General features: G+C 40.9%; 1 protein-coding gene across 3 annotated transcripts in view; it reads left to right on the top strand.

Annotated features, from left to right (window-relative positions):
* Positions 1-22,849, top strand: part of MBD5 (methyl-CpG binding domain protein 5) — a 198,807-nt gene that overhangs the window by 112,697 nt on the left and 63,261 nt on the right. The gene's annotated exons all lie outside the window — the stretch shown is intronic.

Genomic DNA, 22,849 nt, shown 5'->3' on the forward strand with positions numbered 1-22,849 from the left:
ACAAGTAGACATGGGCACGAACGGGGGGGGGGGGACTGAACAAGCTGTTAGCTGTTTGTTGCCATCCACGAACAATGAACAGTAATGAACATGACCCTGTTCACAAACAAGTTCGTTGTTCATTGCTCACGGCCCTTTAAAAATCCCTTTAAACTATCAGCTGGCAGGCAGCAGGGGGAATTCCCCCTGCCGCCTGCCAGCTGATTAAAGGGCCCCTTCCTGTCACGTGCAAGGGGCAGGGCCCTTTAAACACCTCACAAACTGACCTTCCCAATGTCCAATACCCACCAAATTTGCAGGGGACATAGTCCTCACTGTCCTCCAAAGACACCCCCCCCAAGTTTCAGAGAGATTGCACCCCTGGAAATGCATGATCCATGGGTCCCCCCCTTTGTTGTCATTTTCTCTTCACAGTGGCAAAAATGAGACTCTCTGCTGGAAGTACTTTGAAGGGTTAAAGCCAGAAGGAGTTCAGACAGAGTTCAGTCCCTGCCTCCGTTGCTAGGGGAATTGATTGAAAGGCACCAGACTGTCTGGCTTGATGAACGGCTGACGAAGGCAACAAACGAAGCTCGCAACGACCACTTGTTCATTTAGAATGTGGCCTCACGAATGGCTTGTTCGTGAACAGACGAACAAGCTGTTTGTGGGTTTTTTCCGTTCGGAATGCTGTTCGTGCCCATGTCAGCTCACAAGCCTCTCTTGTGCAATGAGTGAAGCATGTGCGTGTGTTTTATCTTTCTATTTGCATTAGTACCAGTCATTAAACATCTTATACAAAGATATCTGCAACATTCAGTAGGTGAACCAATAATTAAACAGCTTATGCCAACATATATACAACATTCAATAGGCATACCAATCTGCTTCTACAACTTCAGCCTCTAGGTAGTTCTGGAGAGTGCATCCACAATGACATTTTCCTTTCTTTTTATGTACACTATGTCAAAATTGTAACTCTGTAACCGAAGACTCCATTTTATCAGTTTACTGTTAGTACACGTCACCTGGTGTTATCCGCGCAACGGTGAATGGTCAGTGCACAGAGTGAATTTCCTTCCCCATATGGCCCACACTACTACCAAACATTCCCTCTCAATCACAGAGAGATGCTTGATTCCACAAGCCTGCAACAATTCCTTCATCACTTGGGACATGAACATGGTTCCCAAATCCATGACCATCTCCTGTGGAAAACCTAGCCTGGTGAACACCATCAGTACCGCATTTGCTATGGTTTTTGCTTCAATGTCCCTTTAAGGTATTGTTTCTGCCAACTTTGTAGAATAGTCCACTATGGTCAAAATATATTTATTCATCCGTGGGGTAGCTCCTGTAATTGACCTGACAATGTCCACTCTGATCTTAGAGAATGCTTCAGAGACAAATGGTATAGGTTGTAGGAGTCCCTTTGTTTTGTCCCTTGCCCACTAGCTGACATGCCTGACAAGACTTGCAAAATGTCCTGATGTCTTTTCCCATACTGGGCCATTAGAATCTGGTTTGCAACCTGTCTCTGGTCTTGTTGATCCCTAGATGTCCTGCCTTAGGCAAAAGAAAACAGACCCTCCTCTTTCTGCTCACGCTACCCAAACAGATTCCTTGGAGTAGCCAGTCACTCAAAGCTTTCTGTGTCTGTGAGGTATTTTCCCTTAAAAGCCCTTCAGTTATTTGTACAGCACTTCCAGGCTTTTAAAAAGTGTAGTCCATCACAGCTTCATACACGGAATGTGTCTTCCCCACGTGTCTCCTCACTGAAGCTAGGAAACAGAACTGTTAGACACTTTCAAGAGGTGCTGAAATGCTTCAGAGTACTTTTACTGATGATAGCAATTATATTTTTCTTTAACTGATGTGTCTTTTTAAAATAAAAAATAGTTTTCATATATACTGGGACATCAATTCCCCCCCCCCCAATTTTAGATATTGCCTATAGTTGTATTAGAACCTGTTTAAATTTGATGGGACTCCTGAGAATCCCAACTTTTATTAGGATTACACTTTGTACACTCAAAAAGTTCATTTAAATGTCAACAAAAACTGAAATCTTGAGTTCAGAATGAAGCATGCCAAATTATTGGCAAATATAGATTGCCAATATTGAACTCGCTGTTTGTGAACTCTGTGTTTCATTAATCTTATAACAGTTTTATCCAAGTACAATACTTAACTAGAGACAATGCATGCCTTCCCCTCGAGTTATATACGCTCATTGTTTTAAGAGCGAAATATTATTCAAATGTGCACAATTAAAAGAATTTGCATTGCTTTCAGAACTCCATAATAACTAGCATAAAGTTTATAAGTTTGATGTTGGGTTTAGCACTTGGATTTCCATAGTGCATGTAAAATTTGCTGATCTGCTTTGTAAGGCATCAGTCCTATACAGTCCTATGTAAGTGAGAGGTCTAGTTTTTAGTGCTGGGGATAAAGATTCTGTCAAACTAAAATGTGGTAATGGGAGGAGCGGGAAATGGATTGTCAGGGAAAATGCTACATTGTCATTTTTGATAATGAGAGGAAGAGGCCCACATGGCCTGTATAGTACCAGTTGATCCAACTCCCCCTAGGGTTACCAACCTCAAAAATAGACATGGAGTTCTGGAATTACATCTGATCTCTGGACTGCAGAGATCTGTTCCTCTGGAGAAAATGGCAACATCAGAGGGTGGGCTCTCCGGTATACCATAGAAACAAGCCCAAGAGGTGTTGTGGAAAGTGGATGCTCTAGGGCTTCTGCTTGCTTATATGGTATACCATAGAGACTAGGAGAAACTGATTATCATTTGTAAAGACACTAGAGGCCAGAGACCTCTTGGGCATCTGCTGTTGGCTGGCATTCTTCTATGTAAAGAAATCAGAGTAGGTTTCTGGGAAAAAATTAGGTTGAGTGGAACAAAACTAGATAGCACAGCCCTCACATCAAAAAAGATGCATGTCAGTAAAAGTATAATTCTAACCCATTTTTATCTATTTTTAGCATCATTTTTATCTGTCACATTTTAGTACATCATCACATGTGTGAAAGAAGGGGAAAATCTTTTCTAATATGGCATTTTCAATCTGTTCTGTTCAAAAGAATTCGTATTAGATGTAACTTTTAGAACTACTGTAAAAATCTACTGTCAGATTAATCATGAGGCAGTGCCCAAGTAGTGAGAAAGAATTAATGAATGCCTCTACCCCAGCAGCAGAGCAAGATGACTCCCTGCACTAGAAGTCTGAGACCTACTCCAGTGCTTTGCTGCCACTGCTGCAGAACAAAATCTAACCTCACATTGGCTTTTGTGGGGAGCTGGTGTTGAACAATAGCAAGCAGTCATTTCTGGATGAGTCATGGAAGTCACATGGTATCAAGTTGGCTGGTTGTTGCTACCAGCCCTGGTTCCAATGATCTCTCCCTAAAAGGCCAAAACATCCCTGGAAAAGGCCATGCCCCTTCCTCTGCCTTTTATTACCAAGCCAAGGTTTGAAGGCTGGTAATATTGTTGTTGTTTCCTAAAAGCCTCCACAATAGCCCATGAGATCTCTGTTCTTAAAGGTACAGATGCTACTTTTATGGAGTGCAGGATAGCCCATATGCATTTTTTAAAAAAAAATTCAAAGTTTTCTGCAAACCTGGGGCTTTTCTCCTGTTCGTAGAGATACCTATCTTGTCTGGCCATGGCTCTAGTCTCCAGTTTTAAGTATCCACAGATTTGGCCACATTGAGAATTAAATACATTGATGCAAAGAAAGGAGTATAGAAGATATATACCAGGGGTGGCCAAACTTACTTAATGTAAGAGCCACATAGAATAAATGTCAGATGTGTGAGAGCCACAAGACATGATGCATTGAAGTGACTTCAGATGAGGAGGTGGGTTTGGAGGAGTATCCTGAAATTGACATCACAGAAAGGGGTGGGGTTTTGATGCAGTATGTTGGAAGTGACACAATTGGAAAGAATGGAGCTTAGGAAGAGCCATAACCTGACCTTTGACTTGGAAGTGACATCAAAAAAGTCACGTTGCATCCTTGCTAGGCTTCACCCCCAAAGCCCCCAGATATTTTCTGAGTCAGACCTGGCAACCTCAACATTTTTATTGAAAATATGAAAGACATGAAAAGAAAGAAAGAAAGAAAGAAAGAAAGAAAGAAAGAAAGAAAGAAAGAAAGAAAGAAAGAAAGAAAAGTGAGGGGAAGACATGGAAAGAAAGGAGGAAAGGGAGGAAAAGGAGGGAGGGAAATAAACTAGACTAAAATAAAATGTATGTCCATGGTGATACTTAGAGCCAAGCTACAAGTGATGAATTACACTGGCCTGGCAAGTGAACAGACTCACATATATTCCTCCCTGTTCACTTGCCATTCACTTGCGCTCCACTTGATCTCTATGTGGTCAAGTGGAGCGCAAGTGAATGGCAAGTGAACAGGGAGGAATACACGTGGGTCTGTTCACTTGCGTGGCAAGTGTAATTCGTCACGTGTAGCTTGGCTCTTAGAGACCTCTGGGAGCCACACAATATGTCTAGAAGAGCCACATGTAGATCCCAAGCCACAGTTTGGCCACCCCTGATATATACCATATACAATGCAGAGAATGAATTACAGAAGTAGAAGACAGTGTTACTTTGTATTTGATTTTTTAAAAAACTTGTTTTAATAGGGGTGTAGTGTTTACTAAATTAAACTAATCAGTTAAAAAGCTTTGGATCAGCTGAATGTTCTGCATTCATTGTTATATGTAGTTCTATCATGATTCAGCTATTATAAGCAATGGATGCTGCCTGCTTGTTCAACTCTTTAATATGTAAATACTAAGACCCTGTGTTGTGTAGTGGTTAGGACTGGAACATGCGGTGACCAAATTCAAATTCCCACTCTGCCATGGAAACACACTGGGTGACCTTTGGCCAGTCTCTCTCTCCAGGTTGCCAGGTGACCTTGGCTACAACCTGCCTCACTGGGTTGTGATGATAAAATGGGGTATAGGAGAGCCATGTTGTAAGCTGCTTTGGGTTCCCATTGGGAAGAAAAGCAAAGTATAAATAATAATAATGTAACAGGTCTAATGTATATTTATTGGCTAGAATGTCTCATTGAGATCAGAGGAATTAACCTCTGGGTTAATATACATGGTCTGAATGGGAAGTGGGACACTGCAAAGGGAAAAGTCCCAGTGCCTAATACTTAGCCATGAAGATGATGCCAGTATAATTGAATTGTTGTCTGTAACTTATTTACATCCTAAACTAAAATTTGTTACAAATACAACCTTCAGTGACATTGATGTTGCAGCCGATTTTACCAGCACTGGTATTTAGGATCAGAGGGTTCATATGATATACAGAAGTATACAAGTAATTTAAGGTGCGTGAAAGAAGTAGAGAGATATAAGATCAGAAATTTTAAAAAATAAAATTATTTTCATTTATTCATGCATAGCGAAACAATAATATTGGTAGCAAGTCTATACATAGGCTTCTATAAAAGGTTTCCAAATATATTAAAAAGTCCATACATAATGGTCATCTATAGGCAGTTTGTTTAAATGTTGATAAGGTTTTCAATCAAATGAATTCCCAGTGGTGTAGTATAAGAGTTTTAGCAACTGTAAGGGCAACGAGAGCCCATTTCTGTTGACTATTGGTTAAGCTCCAAGAGACAAGCAAATAGTTTAAAAGCACATAAACATCTTCAAAAATAAATGAGCATTCTAATACAAAATTAATGCAAGTAACAACTTTCTCCCAAAAGAACTGAATAACTAGACATGTCCAAAGCGTATGTTTCAGAGGGGCATGTTGTAAGTTACATCAACAATCAAACACTGTACTTAATCCTTTATTTAAAAGGTGCTGTGATGTCCAATATACTTTAAACACAATTTTTTAGAAGCAACAGGTATAAAGCTTAAAGCCACATCCCATTGCTTTACAAAACTGGATAATCTAGCTCATTATTCCATAGATCTCTAAGACTCTACATATGTCATTTATTAACTAACTTCAAGTATTCATAGGCAAATACTGTAGGTTTCATTTTCTGTGTTGATTCAATAAGAGTTTCCAGAAGTGGGAGAGATTTTGAAATACCCAAAGCTGCAGGACCATATTTAAATACCAACAAATGTTGCAGTTATAAATATTTGTATATCATGAATATTGCCATTCAGCAAAAGTTAAAGAACCAGCGGCGCCTATACCCACAGAACAAGCTACAATAACCAACCAAAAGGGAAGACAATATAATCAAAAAGACAAGTTAGTATCAAATTATTTATAATATTAATTATATGTAAAGTGCAAGGTGCAAAGTGAACCATTCAATTCAATAATATATACAATATAATATACAATAAACAAAGTCGGCTATAATAGCCACAAATAGACCAAATAGTTTATAATAGCCACAAATAGACCAAATAGTTAATAATCAGTCCAACTGGTGCGGATAAGTTGTTATTTTGCATATGTGTAGACCATCCTCCAAGTTGAAGGGAAATAGAGCCGTCCTTCCAAACAGCCTACGGGTCTACGCCAGCTTCCTTATCAATCCCTGTTTCATAAAAACCGCTTCCTCATGGGCAATGATGTAATGGCTACAATAAAAATATATAGTCAATCTTGTGCAGTTACATTAATTACATCAATTTATAAGTGGTTACATTTTCCATACTCACTAGTCACACAGAACTCATTGTTCATCTGCGGTCTTCCTGTGCAGTCCCACATGGGACTGCGCACTCACAGGCCTGCCGACTTCGGAGATTTTTACAGCTCAAAACCACTAGGGGGTGTACCCACCTCCTAGCGCTCATGCATGGCCGTCTTTCCCGCCAAAAAACGGCTCCTAAGAGGTGGGGCGCCCCCGACGTACCCTCAGTTCCTCTTTTGCCGCCGACTTGAGAGGTTCTTGCTAGCTCTGCTCTTCGGAAAGCGTCTCATCGTGATCTGAAAGATGTCGGAAAAAGCTTTATTTAAGAGGTGTTCCTCTTGCAATAGAAAAATGACAAAATCTGATGGTCATTCGACTTGCCTATACTGTTTGGGGGAAACCCACAACCCACAGGCCTGTAAGTACTGCTGCACCTTTACTCCGAAGGCCAGGGCAGAAAGGGCGGGTAGACTTCAAGCCTATCTGTGGCGATGCGCGATGGCAGTGACTGACCCTCCAATAAAGGGCAAATCCCCTGCACAAGAAAAACCTACCACTCCGACTTCAAAGTCTTCGGAGAAGTCACCTCGTTCCTGCCAGTCTCCCGCCCACACCGTCTCATGACAGCCAAGCCCGATCACACCGGTTCGGAGTTCCTCGGAACCAACTGCTACCATCTTATCAGATCCGATCTCGGAGTCGAGACCAGCTTCGGAACTGCTGCGGTCCTTGTCGGGTGATCAGTCCATGAGGGAGAGCTCCGCAGCCCTGTCGGAACCGAGAACCCCTCGGAGCGGATCGAAGTCGGACCGACGCAGCACTTCATGAAAATCTTCGGTTCTGAAGGGCTCTTCGGAACCATCAGGGGTGAAACTGGAAAAGAAAAAGAAAAAGAAGCGTCAGTCTTCTAAATCTGACAAACAAGTACTTGAGAGTGTTATTACTCCTCAACCAACTGCCACTCAGCAAGGTGTTTCTGGAGCTGACCCACCTGCTAAGAGTCATTGCGGGTCTGGGGATGCAGCTTCCCCTCGGAGAACCCCAGCATCCGAGAGGTCTCGAGAATTGGATGTCATTATGATTGAAAAAACCCCGACTCCATCGGGGATACCTCGGTCGCCATCTTGCGACTCTTGGTCCTCTCGCTCCTCTCGCACGGATAGAGGTCGTTCGAAGTCGCATCGAGCTGAGAGATACAGCCCGTACTCAAGACAACACCGTTCTGCGGCAAGTCCTTCGTCCCACCACTATTACAGAGAGGGATCCTATGGTTCGGAGCATGGAACCAGGAGACTTTCTAGGTTACCCTCTATGCATGTGGGTTCCTCGGAGGGATCCAGACAGACCCCTGGGTTTTCAGACATGGAGTACGAGACTTATGCCCGTTATGAGAGACCCTATGACTCCCCCCCTTCGGATTCACCCGACGGGGTGATCGGCCCATCGGAGAAGGCTTCCCCAACGGATGATTTTCACGCCTATAATGAACTACTCCGGCGGATGGCGAAGGCACATGAAATCAAGGTGGTTTCTTCGGAACCACGTTCAAATGATAAGATCCTAAAACATATATACTCGGGATCGACTCCGACAGTTGCCTTCCCTATGATTGAGGGCTTCGTGGAACTACTATCAGGGTTGAACTTAAGCCTGCTTCGACCCCTGCCACGAATAAGAAAGTGGAAAACTTGTATAGGGTTAAGGATGAACAGTGTCCATTCCTCTCTCTCTACCCACCTCCGTCTTCACTCGTAACAGAGGACATGCAGGCAAAACCCAAACAGGGTTTGGGACAAATCCCATCGGATAAGGACAGCAGAAAGGTCAACTCCCTGGCTAGGAAGATTTATACCTCCGCGGCATTTGGCATCAAGATCGCCAATTATGCAGCTATGATGTCCGCCTATCAATTACTTCTGTGGACAAAGGTTGCGACATTCATACCTCAATTGCCTGAAGACCAACGAATCTTCCTTAGAGTTATTCAGGAAGAGGCAGTTCGTTTATCTCGCCATCAAATTAATGTGAGCAGGAACATGGCGGATACTTCTGCCAGAGCACTTCTGTCTGCTCTCGTCCTATGCAGATTTGCATGGCTGAGGACCACCGCCTTGCCACCAGAGACGAGGTCGAAAGTTGAGGATCTCCCTTTCGAGGGACAGAACCTGTTCTCTGACAGAACGGATTATTATCTCTCTAAGAAGCGTAAGGACAGGTTGACTGCTCGATCCTACGGTGTCTTACATCAACACCAGTCTACTCGCCCTCAGTATAGATCTTACACGAGGAACCATCAACAACGCTATGACCCCTATTATGGGTACGGATTCCAACCTCAGCACTAGTTTCAGAGTCCACAATCTACCTTCCCGAGGAGGAGGCAGGGCAATAAGAACAGGCGGGAAAATAATCAGCACCAGCCTAAAGATTCTGAACATTCTCAAAAACAGTTCTGACAATTACAGGGACCTGACCCCTCTTTTGGGGACAGGCTGTCTCTTTTCTTCTCCGAATGGTGCCACATCACTTTGGATGTTTGGGTGTTACAATTGGTTAAAGTTGGATATAAAATTGAGTTTGTTCAGTGGCCTCGTCTCCGGCTTCCTGTTTTCTCTTCTCAATCACCTCAACCAGGAGTAGTTTCAGAACTCTTGGCCTTGTTACTGAAAGGGGCTATTGAAGAGGTGACACACTCTTCTTCTCCACTTGGTTTCTATTCGAACCTTTTTGTGGTGGAGAAGAAAGATGGGGGACTCCACCCTATTTTGGACCTCCGAGAATTGAATAAATCTATATGGGTCCAAAAGTTTAAGATGACCACGCTGCAGATGGTCCTAACTGATACCCTCTAACTGTTGGTTTGGGGTTTTAGATCTCAAAGATGCGTATTTCCACATCTCTATCTTCCCTGACCATAAAAACTCCTTTGCTTTACCTATGGTACTCGTATCTTTCAGTACCGTGTCCTTCCCTTCGGTTTGTCCACAGCCCCCAGGGTATTTACTAAATGCGTGGTGGTGGTAATTGCCTTCCTTAGAACACAAGGCTGTTGTATCTTTCCTTATCTTGATGACTGGTTGATCGTTGGCCAGTCGGAGGAGGATGTGACCAAACAGATTTCCATCACCTTGTCCACCTGTTTGAAACTGGGATTGTTTGTCAATCAAAACAAATCGAAGCTTGTCCCCTCTAAGGTCACTCAATTTATAGGGGCTATTATCGATGGGTCCCAAGATGCGGGGGGTTTGCCCACGGATAGGGCAAATAAGATCAAAGCACTCATTGAAAAATGTAAGAGGTGCAGGTTCCAACCAGCTAGGCTCATTCAAGTACTTTTGGGCTATATGGCTGCCACTATGGCTGTAGTCTCCCTGGCAAGACTTAGGATGCGGCCATTGCAACTTTGGTTTTCTAGAACCTTTTTCCCTGACAGGGACTCCCAGCGTAAGAAACTTAGTATTCCTCGCAGGGTTCTCTTATCTTTAGACTGGTGGTTGCAAGACTCCAACCTGTTTGAAGGGGTCGGTTTTGACTATAGACAGCCGGACCTTTCGGTCACCATAGATGCATCTACCCTAGGGTGGGGTGCTCACTGTCAGGGTTCATATGCTCATGGTATGTGGGATGAGTTGGAGAGTGAAGAACACATTAACCTCCTTGAATTACGCGCTGTTTATTACGCACTGATTTCTTTTTCTGATATGGTGCAGAATAGGACAGTTCAGATCTTAACAGATAACACCACTACGATGTTTTATTTGAATAAACAAGGGGGCACTTTGTCTCTGGCGCTATGCGAAGAGACGGTGAAGATTTGGAATTGGGCCATTGATCACTCAGTATGGCTCGTGGCAGTTCATATTCCAGGTGTTGACAATGTTATGGCTGACTATCTTAGTAGACTGGGGGGCGACAACCATGAGTGGTCTCTTCACGATCCTGTCTTTTCAGAATGGGGGACCCCAGACTTAGACCTTTTCGCCACAGAAGAGAACTGCAAGACTCCCTGCTATTGCTCCAGAGGAGGCATCGGCCTCGAGTCTCTTGGGGACACGTTTCAGTTAACTTGGTGCAGTCGCCTTCTTTACATTTTCTCCCCGTTTCCCCTGTTAGCCAGGGTAATCTCCAAGATCCAGATGGACAGAACGTCAGCCATTCTGATAACTCCTTACTGGCCACGACAGCTATGGTTTCATGCACTTCTGAGACTTCACAGCCGGATGCACCATTTCCCAAACCAGCCAGATCTACTATCCTTCCGGGGGGTGCTTCATCACAGAGTGCATACACTCAGACTGATGGCGTGGCTGATTCTTCAGGACGGGACTTCTCTGAGGGAGTAATGCATGTACTTCAGAATGCCCATCGCTTATCCACTCGGCAGTCATATTTCCTGAAGTGGAACAAGTTTACTGAGTGGTGTGACAGAAGGGGGGGGTCAATCCTTTGGCCTCCTCCCTCTCTGATGTTCTGGACTTTTTGTGGGGGCTTAAACAATCTGGGTTGTCAAACTCTTCTGTTAAGGTTTATATGGCTGTGATTTCTGCCTTTCACCCCCCAGTCGATCGCAGAACAGTGTTTTCCCACTACACGTCTAAACTGTTTTTGAAGGGTCTCAACAACTTGTTCCCCCCCCGATACGGGTGTTGGTACCTCAGTGGTCATTACCGCTGGTGTTGGCCAAACTTCTTTCCAAGCCCTTTGAACCATTAGCTACTTGTCCTCTGAATTTACTTTCGTTTAAAGTGGCGTTTTTAGTTGGTGTCACATTGGCCAGGGGAGTGGGCGAATTGGCAGCTCTTTCATGTGAGGCTCCTTATTTGAGTATTCATCCTGATAAGGTGGTACTTAGAACAAAGATAGAGTTTCTACCCAAAGTGGTGTCCAAATTCCACTTGTCACAAGAAATTTCCTTACCTGTGTTTTTTAAGGATCACTCTTCAGAGGCAAAGAGGTCCCTTCATGCCGTAGATGTTCGCAGGGCTCTCCTCTTTTATTTGGATAGGGTGAAGTCATTTAGAAAAGATTCCCACCTTTTTGTTTGTTTTGCGGGTCCAAAGAAGGGGATGGGGGCCAATCCTCAGACTTTGGCTCGCTGGGTAGTTCAAGCAATTTTGTTATGTTATAAATGTGCTAACTTGGCCTTGTCCCTTGGAGATACATGCTCACTCCACCAGATCTCAGGCATCTTCAGCAGCACTCCTGAGAGGTGTCCCTCTACAAGACATCTGCAAGGCTGCGACTTGGGCTTTTGCGGACAGTCATTATGCTCTGGATGTCCTAGACAGGAAGGAAACGATAGTGGGTACAGCAGTCCTACAATCAATCTTCCTGTGATGATGCATCGGTGCCTACCACCCAGGTATTTAAGCTTTGTAATCTCCCATGTGGGACTGCACAGGAAGACTGCAGATGAAAAACAGTGTTTCTTACCTGTAACTGTTGTTCATCTAGGTCTTCCGTGCAGGCACACATACCCTCCCTCCTTCCCCGCTAATTCTCTTGGTACTTACCTTGTAGTGCGGCGGCGAAAGAGGACTGAGGGTACGTCGGGGACGCCCCGCCTCTTAGGAGCCGTTTTTCAGCAGGAAAGACGGCCGCGCATGCGCGCTAGGAGGCGGAAACGCCTCCTAGTGGTTTTGAGCTGTAAAAATCTCTGAAGTCAGCAGGCCTGCGCTTGCGCAGTCCCATGTGTGCCTGCACGGAAGACCTAAATGAACAACAGTTACAAGTAAGAAACACTTTTTTTTCCAACCAGTTGTTGCAGTCAGACGGAACAATGCCGTGCCGCCTCCCAATCAACGAGTGCATTTATATCCGATTATCTTAAAGGTACAGTATCCCATACGTACTAAACACAATGTTATCAAACTTATGAGAAGACACATTACATTATGAGAAATACAGAATTCATAGAAAACAGGAAAGATCCATCTTTGAATCAAGAGATATGCAAAATAACTTATCCGCACCAGTTGGACTGATTATTAACTATTTGTGGCTGTTATAAACTATTTGGTCTATTTGTGGCTATTATAGCCGACTTTGGTTATTGTATATTGTATTGTATATATTATTGAATTGAATGGTTCACTTTGCACCTTGCACTTTACATATAATTAATATTATAAATAATTTGATATTAACTTGTCTTTTTGATTATATTGCCTTCCTTTTTGGTTGGTTATTATAACTTATTCAGCAAAAGTTGGCAAACCTCAGCTGAGAAAATGACAAAAATCATCGTAGTCTAGTAACTGATCAGAGTAAAAATCCTCCTATCTATCCAAGGCTCCCATAAAAATTTTTCCTCCTAATTTTTAAATCTGGATTGTTCCATAATTTATTTATTTTAAAAAGCAGAGTAATAATATTGGGGGGTTCAGAGAAGAAAAAGAGGGATTATATAAAACATAAAATTCTTCCCCAGCTTCCCCCTCATTAAATTTTTAAAACCATCTATAAAATATGATAATTTGTGGCTACAATATTGCTTTCATCATCACTACATGTTCAATATTACTTACTTTTGCCACATTCTACATACGCACTATAACTTTTAACAAATCTGAGTAAAAGAGTGAAGTCTATTAACTATCTCATGATAAAATAGCAGGGGATGATTCTGCTCAGGAATTTCTTTATCCATTTATATTCAAAATGTTACATTTAAAACTTATTCTCCTGCTTCTCCATTGCAATACATTTATATACAATTTTTAAAACTGTTTCTCATTCTAAATTTATCTTCTGTTTGCATAATACACAATCCATCTCTCCTCAAATTTCATGATTGATCTATTTCTCAAATAAGCTGTTAATTTTGCCTTTGCTGTATATTCAACAAGTCCCATTCTTCTAACTTTGGACAAATGTCCGATTTCCATTTTGCTGTGTAAATGATTTTGGAGACTGTCACCATATATTCAAAACTTTTGGTAATATATTCTTAGCTTCCATAGGAAATCTAAATTTTAATATATTCTGCATTTTCCCATGTATTCCCTCCCAATATCTTTTTGCTTTTCTGGAAGTCCACCACATATGATAAAAGGTTCCATCTGTATCTTGACATTTCCAGTATTTTCCTTTGTAATTTTTATCTACTTTCTCAATATCCTTTGAGGTAATATACTGTTTTTTTTAAAAATCTTATACCAATTATCTCTTAACACCTGGCTGGCTATGGAAAATGGATCAAAATGATATTTTCATGATATTATGTGCCATACCTCTCTAACTGTAAGGGACTGCAGAAATTGCTGGAGAAACAGGATCCATTTTAGCATAAATTGACCCTAGTACATTCAAAACTGAAACTTGGCCAAGGATTCCTTCCCCATGACTTTTCCATCAGGCTTTGACTCAATGGGTGGTTTTGGAGGGTAGAATATTTTTCCCCAAGAGTGATGCTGTAAAGGATTAGGTGCCCATTAGAGTTTATTTTAATTACTAGTATTTGGATATTGGATTGTGTTTTTCAAAGTCCATCAGCTGTTTTGAATCCTGTGATGGGGTGAAAAGTGGCATATAAATATTTGAAATAAATAAATATCAAATATTCAACTTCAAAGGATTAGTAAAAAGTCCTGCATCTCTTCTTGAGTAACTCCTTAATTTTTCCATAGAATTGGCATCTGTGACTTGGTATCAAAGGCTTATATCTTGCAGATCTTTATGTAGCTTGTGGACTGCATGCAAGCCAAGAAAAGTTTCCTTATTGCCTCTAAGCTGCAAAATTTCTGATTTTTCTGATCCTTTCCCCATAAAACTTTTTGCTTTGTTTATTTTAGCCATTTTTTAAAAAACACACAATTTTCTGACACATTATTTTGCTTATTGTGTTTACCAGGGGACTTCTTGTGAACTATCTGCTCTCTCTCTTATTATAGCGGGATACAGGACAGCTACTCATTCCTTGTTTATTTTCTTCTTGGATCTTAAAACATCTTTAAGCTCAAGAATCTAGTTTTTCTCCTTGTTTTTAATTTCCTCCAAGATCTACAGCAAGATTACCAGTATCTATATTAGACCCATTCACTGATTATAACTTTGAAGGGCTAGCCAGTGGTTTTAATTGTTGGTCATCTCTTTTTCTGTTGCACCTTCCTCTTATCTTGTTTAATTGTAAAGGATTTGCTTGCTTCACATAACAAAGTGAATGCTTGAAGTTGTACTGTTGGGATTCCTGTTCATAATGATTCTTGTTGATATGTGAATGCTGGTTGGCATTGTTGCTTAGAATCCAAGCGGAGGTTAAGGGCTTTAGGAGACACAATATCCCTGTCTGGTAGTCTCTGATGCAGGACAGTTTATAGTCAATTTGGTAAGCTACAGATAGTACCATATTATAGAATATAAAAGCAATGTTTGTTACCACATCACTTTTAGAATTGGGAAGGACAGTAGTTTTCCCCCTAAGTGTTGTGTTTTTGTGGAATGATTAAACCCTGGGTTGATCAGGCAACCTGATATGTAATGTGATATTTTTAAAAGTGATTTAATGGTTGTTGTCACAAGAAGCCCTTTTATGCAAGACGATAAACACGAAGGATGAAATAATTTCTCAGAAAACCAAAGGTGTTTTTTTTTCTTATCTAAGTTTGAGTAATGAACAGAGTCGGTAATGATTATGCACTGAACGTGTTAACATTATACAGTCTTTTCTTTTTCGAGTTTACAACCTGAAGGCAGCGTTTCGTTGTTGGGGGTGAAGGGAATGAGAACCAGTTGGAGTCCTTTTCTAATAAATGTTAAGCTATTATAACCAATCATCCCAGTCTTGCTTTTCCAGGTATATCAATAGGTTGACTCATTCAGTTTTGTCTGGATGGGATGCAAATAATCCCAAGACTGGGGTGCAGGCAACATTTGGCTTTATGAATCTCAAGGGTTCCCTCTTCTAGAATGTAGATCAGAGCACCAAATAAACAGCACAGAATACCAAGGGAAATACTGTGAGTTGGATCCAGCCAGCTTTTGTGCTGGTTAAAACGGGGAGGAACTGGCCCTCTAATCACTAAAATGCTATGCTGGGGATCATGGGAGCTGCAAGGACAAAATCCATGTATGATAGGGGCTCTACCAAGAAGGAGAATTGGTTCAGAGGGAAAGGCTGACTAGATGGAACCCCATATCTAAGCTAATCACAAAGGCAGAACCATAATGCTTCTGAGATAGTATTTGAAGCCAGGTTAGTTCTGTGGCTTCAACAATAATTGTCAAGCAACTTTATGAAAGACAGCACCTGTTTGTTTCTCTGGAAGCTTCTTCAAGACTGTTAGAAAACTATACAGACTTCTTTGGCCATCCTCCATTGTTCAACAAATAATTTTCTACATCATCCGCTTCTAGGAAGCTAAATCCTTTGGTTGTGACCTACCCCTGAGGGCTTGTTGTTTTTATGAGAACTGATATTCCTAGGAGGAGTAAGAATGACCAATTCATTTCATTGACCAAAATCTTTCATAAAGTGAAAGCATTAGTATAATAATGCAGCTCTCTTTTTACTTGGTTTTAATAGCTAAAGCATAAAAAAGATGGATTTACATTTCAGTCAACAACGTGGTTAACTTATGGAATTCATACTACAGGATGTGATTATGGCCACTGGTTTGCATGGATTGATAAGAGAATTATGAAGGTTCATGGAAGATGTGGTTAATAGCTGCTGATAAACCTAATAGTTCAATGGAAATGTTGAGTGGCAGTATACTCTGAATACCAGTTGCTTTAGGATGAACAGCAGGATTACTTTCATGCTACTGGTGTTGTTGAAAACATAGAAGAATCTGACTCGTCACAATTAGCAGAATGCTTGATTAAATGGACTCTAGTTAGAGTTAAAATTGATGCAGACTTAATGCTGCACTATTTTGCAGGAATTTTGCAGTTGAGGAGTGGAGGATTGGTGGTAGGACATGCATATCAGCAAGCAACACACTTAAGATCTGACAAATGTTAGTAGCCTGGGAATGCTATGTCTGCACTGGCCTGTATTGCTGAACCTAAAGTAACTATCTTGCTTAGACCCAAACTGGTCACCTGAATATTATTTGTCTCTAGATGATCAGGCATGCCTTTTCCCATCATAATTGTTCTACTTGCTATAGGAATCCATTTATCATCTTTATTCTTGAAGGGTGTCGTAGAGATATAGGTACACAACGTCGATGGGACTGCCGTTTATAACAAGAATATAGCCATGATTCACAAAGAATATATTATGTATGTGAAGGAAGTAAATTGAATTTCATATCTTTAGTTTATAATTTTTTCTGGTATACAAATCCACCTTTGTAGGAAGAAGTGCCTGATGTACTGCTAACAAAAGTTATTGCTTTAGCCTTCTACCTTTTACTTTTGACTTGGCCTTTGCTACCGCAGTTATTAAACATCAAATGACATAGCATAGACTTAGGCGGACTGCATATTGCATTTGAAAACGGCTTGGGTTTCACTTATCATTTTAATTTAATTCAGAATCATTGGGGGTTGGAAACGACAACATTGTAATAGAAGGTTTACCCAGTGAAGCATACAGTGGTGTTACAGGAAAGACTATTTTCCAGCAGTCTGAGAAATGTATGTTTATGGCTGCAATCCTCAGTATACTTAGTATGAAGGAAGTCTCACTGAAATCTGCAGGGAAACATGCTTATGATTGGGTGGATGAGTTTGTGCTATCTGTCTAGCAGCTCTAATGCAAAGCTTTGTAAATAGTTAATTTCGGGTTAATATATAACCAATTATGCTAAGAGTACTCTTTCGTGACAGACTTTTCATGAAATTGTTGATTATTTGCAGAATGTTTCAGTAAACAACTTAAAGAACAGCACTTCGGGAAAATATTCTATGCCTCTAAAAATAGCTTGGTCACATGACTTGGCACTTTAGCACAAAAGCATAATTTACAGGTTTAATTTGCTATCCCACTATATTTTTGACATTTTCTTGCACAGAGGCTTGAACTGAATGACTTAATATTTCTCTGCACGATTAGTGTTTCTGGTGCAAAGCAAGACAATTTAATGTAATTTTATACTGTTTAATTCTTTGTGTTCTTCCTGCATGACTGCAGTTTTTTAAAATTGGTTTTTATATTGCATATTGCAGAATTGATAAATGTTTATGAGGACACTAAAAAGACACTGGTATTGTAGTAGCTGATCAGATTCAGTGACTGTGTACCTAGTTGTCTGATTTTGTGTTTAAAGCATGTAAGTAAAAACATGTTCTATTTTTGAATTGGGGCTCTTGGTGGACAGCAAAGTCCATGTTTTCAATTTAATGACCTGTATAGAAAATAATTTATAGGAGAGCTGCCATGGCCATCTAAACTCAATTTAATGGCTATTTATGTTATCTCCTGCTAAAATATGTCTGTGCCATTTTTTGGTGAAGTAGGATTGGTGACATTGCTGCAGCAGCATGAGAGCAAATTCCGTATGATCTCTTCCTAGTTCCTTCATTGCTCCAGTAGGGGGAAGTAGCTTTCACATCATTTGATTACACATGACTCTCCCCTTAGTCTACTTACAGCAGTAGGTAATCCCCAGCACGTGGACCAAACAACAGCTCATCCAAACTGACTGTTTTGATCAGAATGCCACTCTGTTTTTTTGCTAGTATAATCTAGACAAGCTCCTGAGGCTGTGGCAGCACCATTGGATCCAGCAACATGAGTAAAGGCAACAGAGATGGTTTATACCCATCATTAACTCCTGGACCCTCACAGCCATCAGCTGGACCTGAGGCAAGCTCCTGGAACATTAGCAGTGCTGCTGGGGCATAGAATCATAGTGTCAGAATGGACTTCTAGGGTCATCTAGTCCAACCCCCTGCACAATGTAGGAAATTCACAAATACCTCCCCCCCGCACGCACGCACCCAGTGACCTTTACTCTGTGCCCAGAAGATGGCAAAATACCATCAGGATCCCTAGCCAAACTGGCCTGGGGAAAATTGCTACCTGACCCCAAGGTGGTGATTGGCCTTAACCTGGGCCTTACCCTGGGCATGTAAGAAGAGGCCATGAGAAGTAAGCCCTGATGGCTTGCTCCCATTGTGTTAGGCCAAGTACCACCTTCATCTCCCTCTTTCTTTGGTGGACCCTTGGGGCTGAGGAAAAGCTCTTAAATGGAATACTATAAAAGATAGCTGCAGCTAAGTCCCACTGAAAGCAGTGAGACCAAAGACTGACCTATTTAAGAAATAAATAAAGCACTTCCAAACAGATGTACAATATGTGTCTAAGGAATGGATCTCTTTTTCTAGAAATTAAGAATGACTTGCATTCATTGACTTTAGTGGGATATGCAGCCTGATACTAAGCATAGTTGCTTGGATTTACTTCCGCATAAGTATATTTCAGAACTTCATGGCTAATTTTCACACAGTTACTGCAACTAAATATCATGTAGATATCTTCTTTGAGAAGCTGTGCAACAGTATCATGTTTTGTATACTTCATGCCTAGAATATGCACTTTTCATTATTAGTTCATCTTTCTTGTTTTTAAATTCCCAATGAATTCCCTATATAGTCATAATCAAAACATGACCTGAATAAGTTATTTGTTCTACAGCTTCATTTCTTCAGAATCTGATTTTCTGCTGAGTCAATTTACTTAAATTAACAAGAGAAGCATTTAACCTGGTGACTGTTCAAGCCATATTTTATTACATAAATTATAGTGTGTGGGTGGTGGTGATACTTATTTGATGCTGAAGACCTAAATTTCTACTCTTGTGATCAGACTTTTTCATCAGGATTTCTGTCACTTTGCATTCACATTTGCACAAATGCACAAATTCGCAGCTCTAAACAAATACCAGTCAGAGCATATTTTCTTTTCCATACGGAGAAGTGAGTCTTCACGGATGGTAGCTTAATTCTATAAATCTTTTTTCAGACAATGAAGACAGAAGCTATGTTCCAAGAGCGCTGCTATCATTTAATATTTGTTTTGAAGAGCAAGAAATCCTCAATGACTGTAATGAAACTAAGGTGTCAAAAAACTTGTCTTGAGGACAGATGATCTTAAGGATAGGAAGACTATCTTTTATGTTCACCTAATGGCATGTTTATTTCATCTGAGGTCTTGTTGCCTATGTAATTTGATAAAGTTTTATTTTGGAAATACTGGGTCAGAAACCAGTAGTGAGTCATTGTTAGTGACAAAGTGGCCCAAGGGAATGGCGTGTGTTTAGAGATGAACTATTGTCATGTCAGAGAAATAGAACTAATAATTAGACCCTAAACAAATACGAAAAATCCCTTCTAGGTCATCTTCCTAAGAGATGAGTAGAAAATAAATGATAGCCACACTTAGGTGGTGTTAGTGAACAGTTTAATAAGAAAAGGTAAATGGCACCAGATTATTTCACTGCACTGGTAACATTTAAATTTGGATGAATAGATACAATAAAAACCCTTTATGATTTCTGTGCACATGCATTATAAAATGCATACTAACCAATTATGTTGCATTATAGTAATTATATTAAAGTAATAATGTGTCTTTTTCCACTGCTCCTCAACATTGCTTAAAATGAATTTTTCCTCTCGTGTGTATAAGTGTATTGTCATTCTTGAATAGAAAGCTGCTGTTTGAAATAGTCTGTAGGCTTGTGAGCACTTTGTTGTGCTGAAATTGCTGGTTCTATTCAGTATGTTTTCCTGTGAGTCTTCATGTGTTCTATACAGCATTTATCCCTGAAGGATGGATGAGAAAAAAAATTGAAATTTTAATGCTAAGTGGCTTATGTCTTAAAAGCACACACATGCTCCTATTTTTACATTGCTAAAACCCTGCCACTACTGTCTGCAGTCCAACTTCAAACACTTCTCAAGGTTAAAAGGCTTGACAGAAAGTAGACTTGGTCTGAAAATGACATTCTTAGCTGAAGCAAGCACTTTGTGTCTACTGACAGGGTGAGCTAAAAGATCTTTTGAAAAAAAATCTCCATAGACAATTATGCAAATTACTTTTACTGTTTATCATATTTGACAAGTTGCATAAAATAGGGAAGTGGTTGAACTTTTATTGCTATTCAGTACCCTTAAATACTAGTGAAATGGCCATTGGGACAGCAGGATGAGTCTGGAGGGGAAGGCTTTGTGTGGCTAGGGCTCCTGAGAAGGCACAACCTATTTCTCTGCTCTGCGATGCAGTGACACCGACATGTATCCTCAGATTTCCCAGAGCGGGACTTTCCTGCCCACTGGGCACCCCTAAATTTTGTTCCTGGATGTGAGTGGATGCTCCAGAACTGCTGTGGGAGCAAAGGCAAGGTCTGCAGCATCCTTCTAAAATCAGTATGCAGTAGAGAAGATGAAAAAAAAAACCTGTGCAGCTAGTTGCATCATGTGACCAAATAGAGCTTTGGGCTTCTGGTGCATTGCATGTGCACAAACATGGAGACACATAAGTACACACCCATACCACACAGAAAGTTGCTTTTGAAACTATCGTATATCTGCATTCTTCCTCCTATCCAGAACCTCTTGTCATATATTTGCCACTAAAACTATGTGTGTTTAATTAACCTTGAATGTGATCTTTTATGTTCTGATCATGAGTTTAGACCTTCAAGGCATGAGGTAAGGGAACGTTTATGATCCTATGCTAAAACAGAGGCATAGAAACAACCACAGAAATTATTGAAGTATAATTTTTTTAACCTAAATTATTTCTGTGTTTGCAGTTTCACAATTAAGGAACTTTTAACTTAAACAGTAATTTGGGAATTGCAAGTCTGTTGGAGAATGCTGGCAAAGATATATTAGAGATAATTTCTCTCCCGGTTGGTCAGCAGCTCTTCTTCTTTTCCCTGTATATGCCCAGTTCATTAGCACCAAATTGACTTATTTTAAGTGTTTAAATCCTATGACATATTTTCCATTGAAGATGCTGATTCTGTAATTAACATTTTAACTACATTTGTCCATATAGTAGATGAAATGTAAACTCATTATGAATATGCAGTCTTAATTCATAGAAATATATGATCACAGAAAAAGCTGCTTCTGTTATTAACCATTTAAATAATACCAATAAGAGAACCCCAGAACTACTCAGATTTTTTTGGTAATTTTCTCTGTAGTAATTTATCCAAGTCACAAACACATCACACAAATTTATCCCTTTCACTGTGCTCCCCTCCCACATGTACATACCTTGTTTCTAGGTTTGCTGACCAAGAGCATGGGTAACAGGGAGACTTTGGGAGTACATTGGAAGCAGGAAAAGTTGCTTCTAGTGGATGCTGCTCAAGATCTATTTAGATCAAGATGGGTAGCCGTGTTAGTCTGTCTGTAGCAATGAAAAAGAACAAGAGTCCAGTAGCACTATCTGAAGAAGTGAGCTATGGCTCACTAAAGCTCATACCCTGCCACTAATTTCATTAGTCTTGTAGGTGCTACTGGACTCTTGCTCTTTTCAAGGATCTTACTTAAAACGTTTCTGTGCTACCTTTTCATCCAGTTAGGGCCCTCAAGTGGTAAACAGTTAAAAAGACAAGAAAATCAACCTTCAAAAACAATACATATAGAAAAACTGGCAATTAAAAAGAAACAAGAGGGAGAGTCCATTAGGGTACACCAGGTGAAATAGAGAAGTCTTCACCGGCTGGTGGAAAACCAAGATTGAGGGGGAGTAGATGAATTTCCCTGGGGAGGGAATTCCATAGTTGCAATGCAATAACAATAATATGGTTTTGTTGGTATTAATGGTTTTTAAGATGTGATTTTATTAAGATGTGATTTTAGGATGGAAGTGTTTCATTTTTTAGAAGCCTTGGTGGTGATGGAGAGTGCTCTCAACTCATAGCTGACTTATGGTGACCCTTATGGGGGCAGAAAGTAGGATTTTCAGTTGCCTCCCTGCGGCAGGCAATCTCCTGGGGGTTTGTCCTACTGCTTTCCAATCACTGGTGGCAGAGGTGGCAAACCACCCAGCAGTCATCCACCAGCGACAGGCAATCCAGACAAGCCCACAGCAGGTGCTCTCCTGGCAAGGTGTGATGGCATCACTTCCTCAAGTGACATCACGCTGGCAGCAGGCATGCTTGTGTGCAAAGCGCAGGATCACACCTGCTGCTCGTGCAATGATGTCACTTCCTGAAAGTGACACTATTGCATTGGTGCTGGGAGCGCACTCGTGCTAAGATCATCCCATTGGGTACCAGCCCCCCTCCCCCACCCGGCA

This window comes from Eublepharis macularius, chromosome 2, assembly GCF_028583425.1.
Source record: "Eublepharis macularius isolate TG4126 chromosome 2, MPM_Emac_v1.0, whole genome shotgun sequence".
NCBI lineage: Eukaryota > Metazoa > Chordata > Lepidosauria > Squamata > Eublepharidae > Eublepharis > Eublepharis macularius.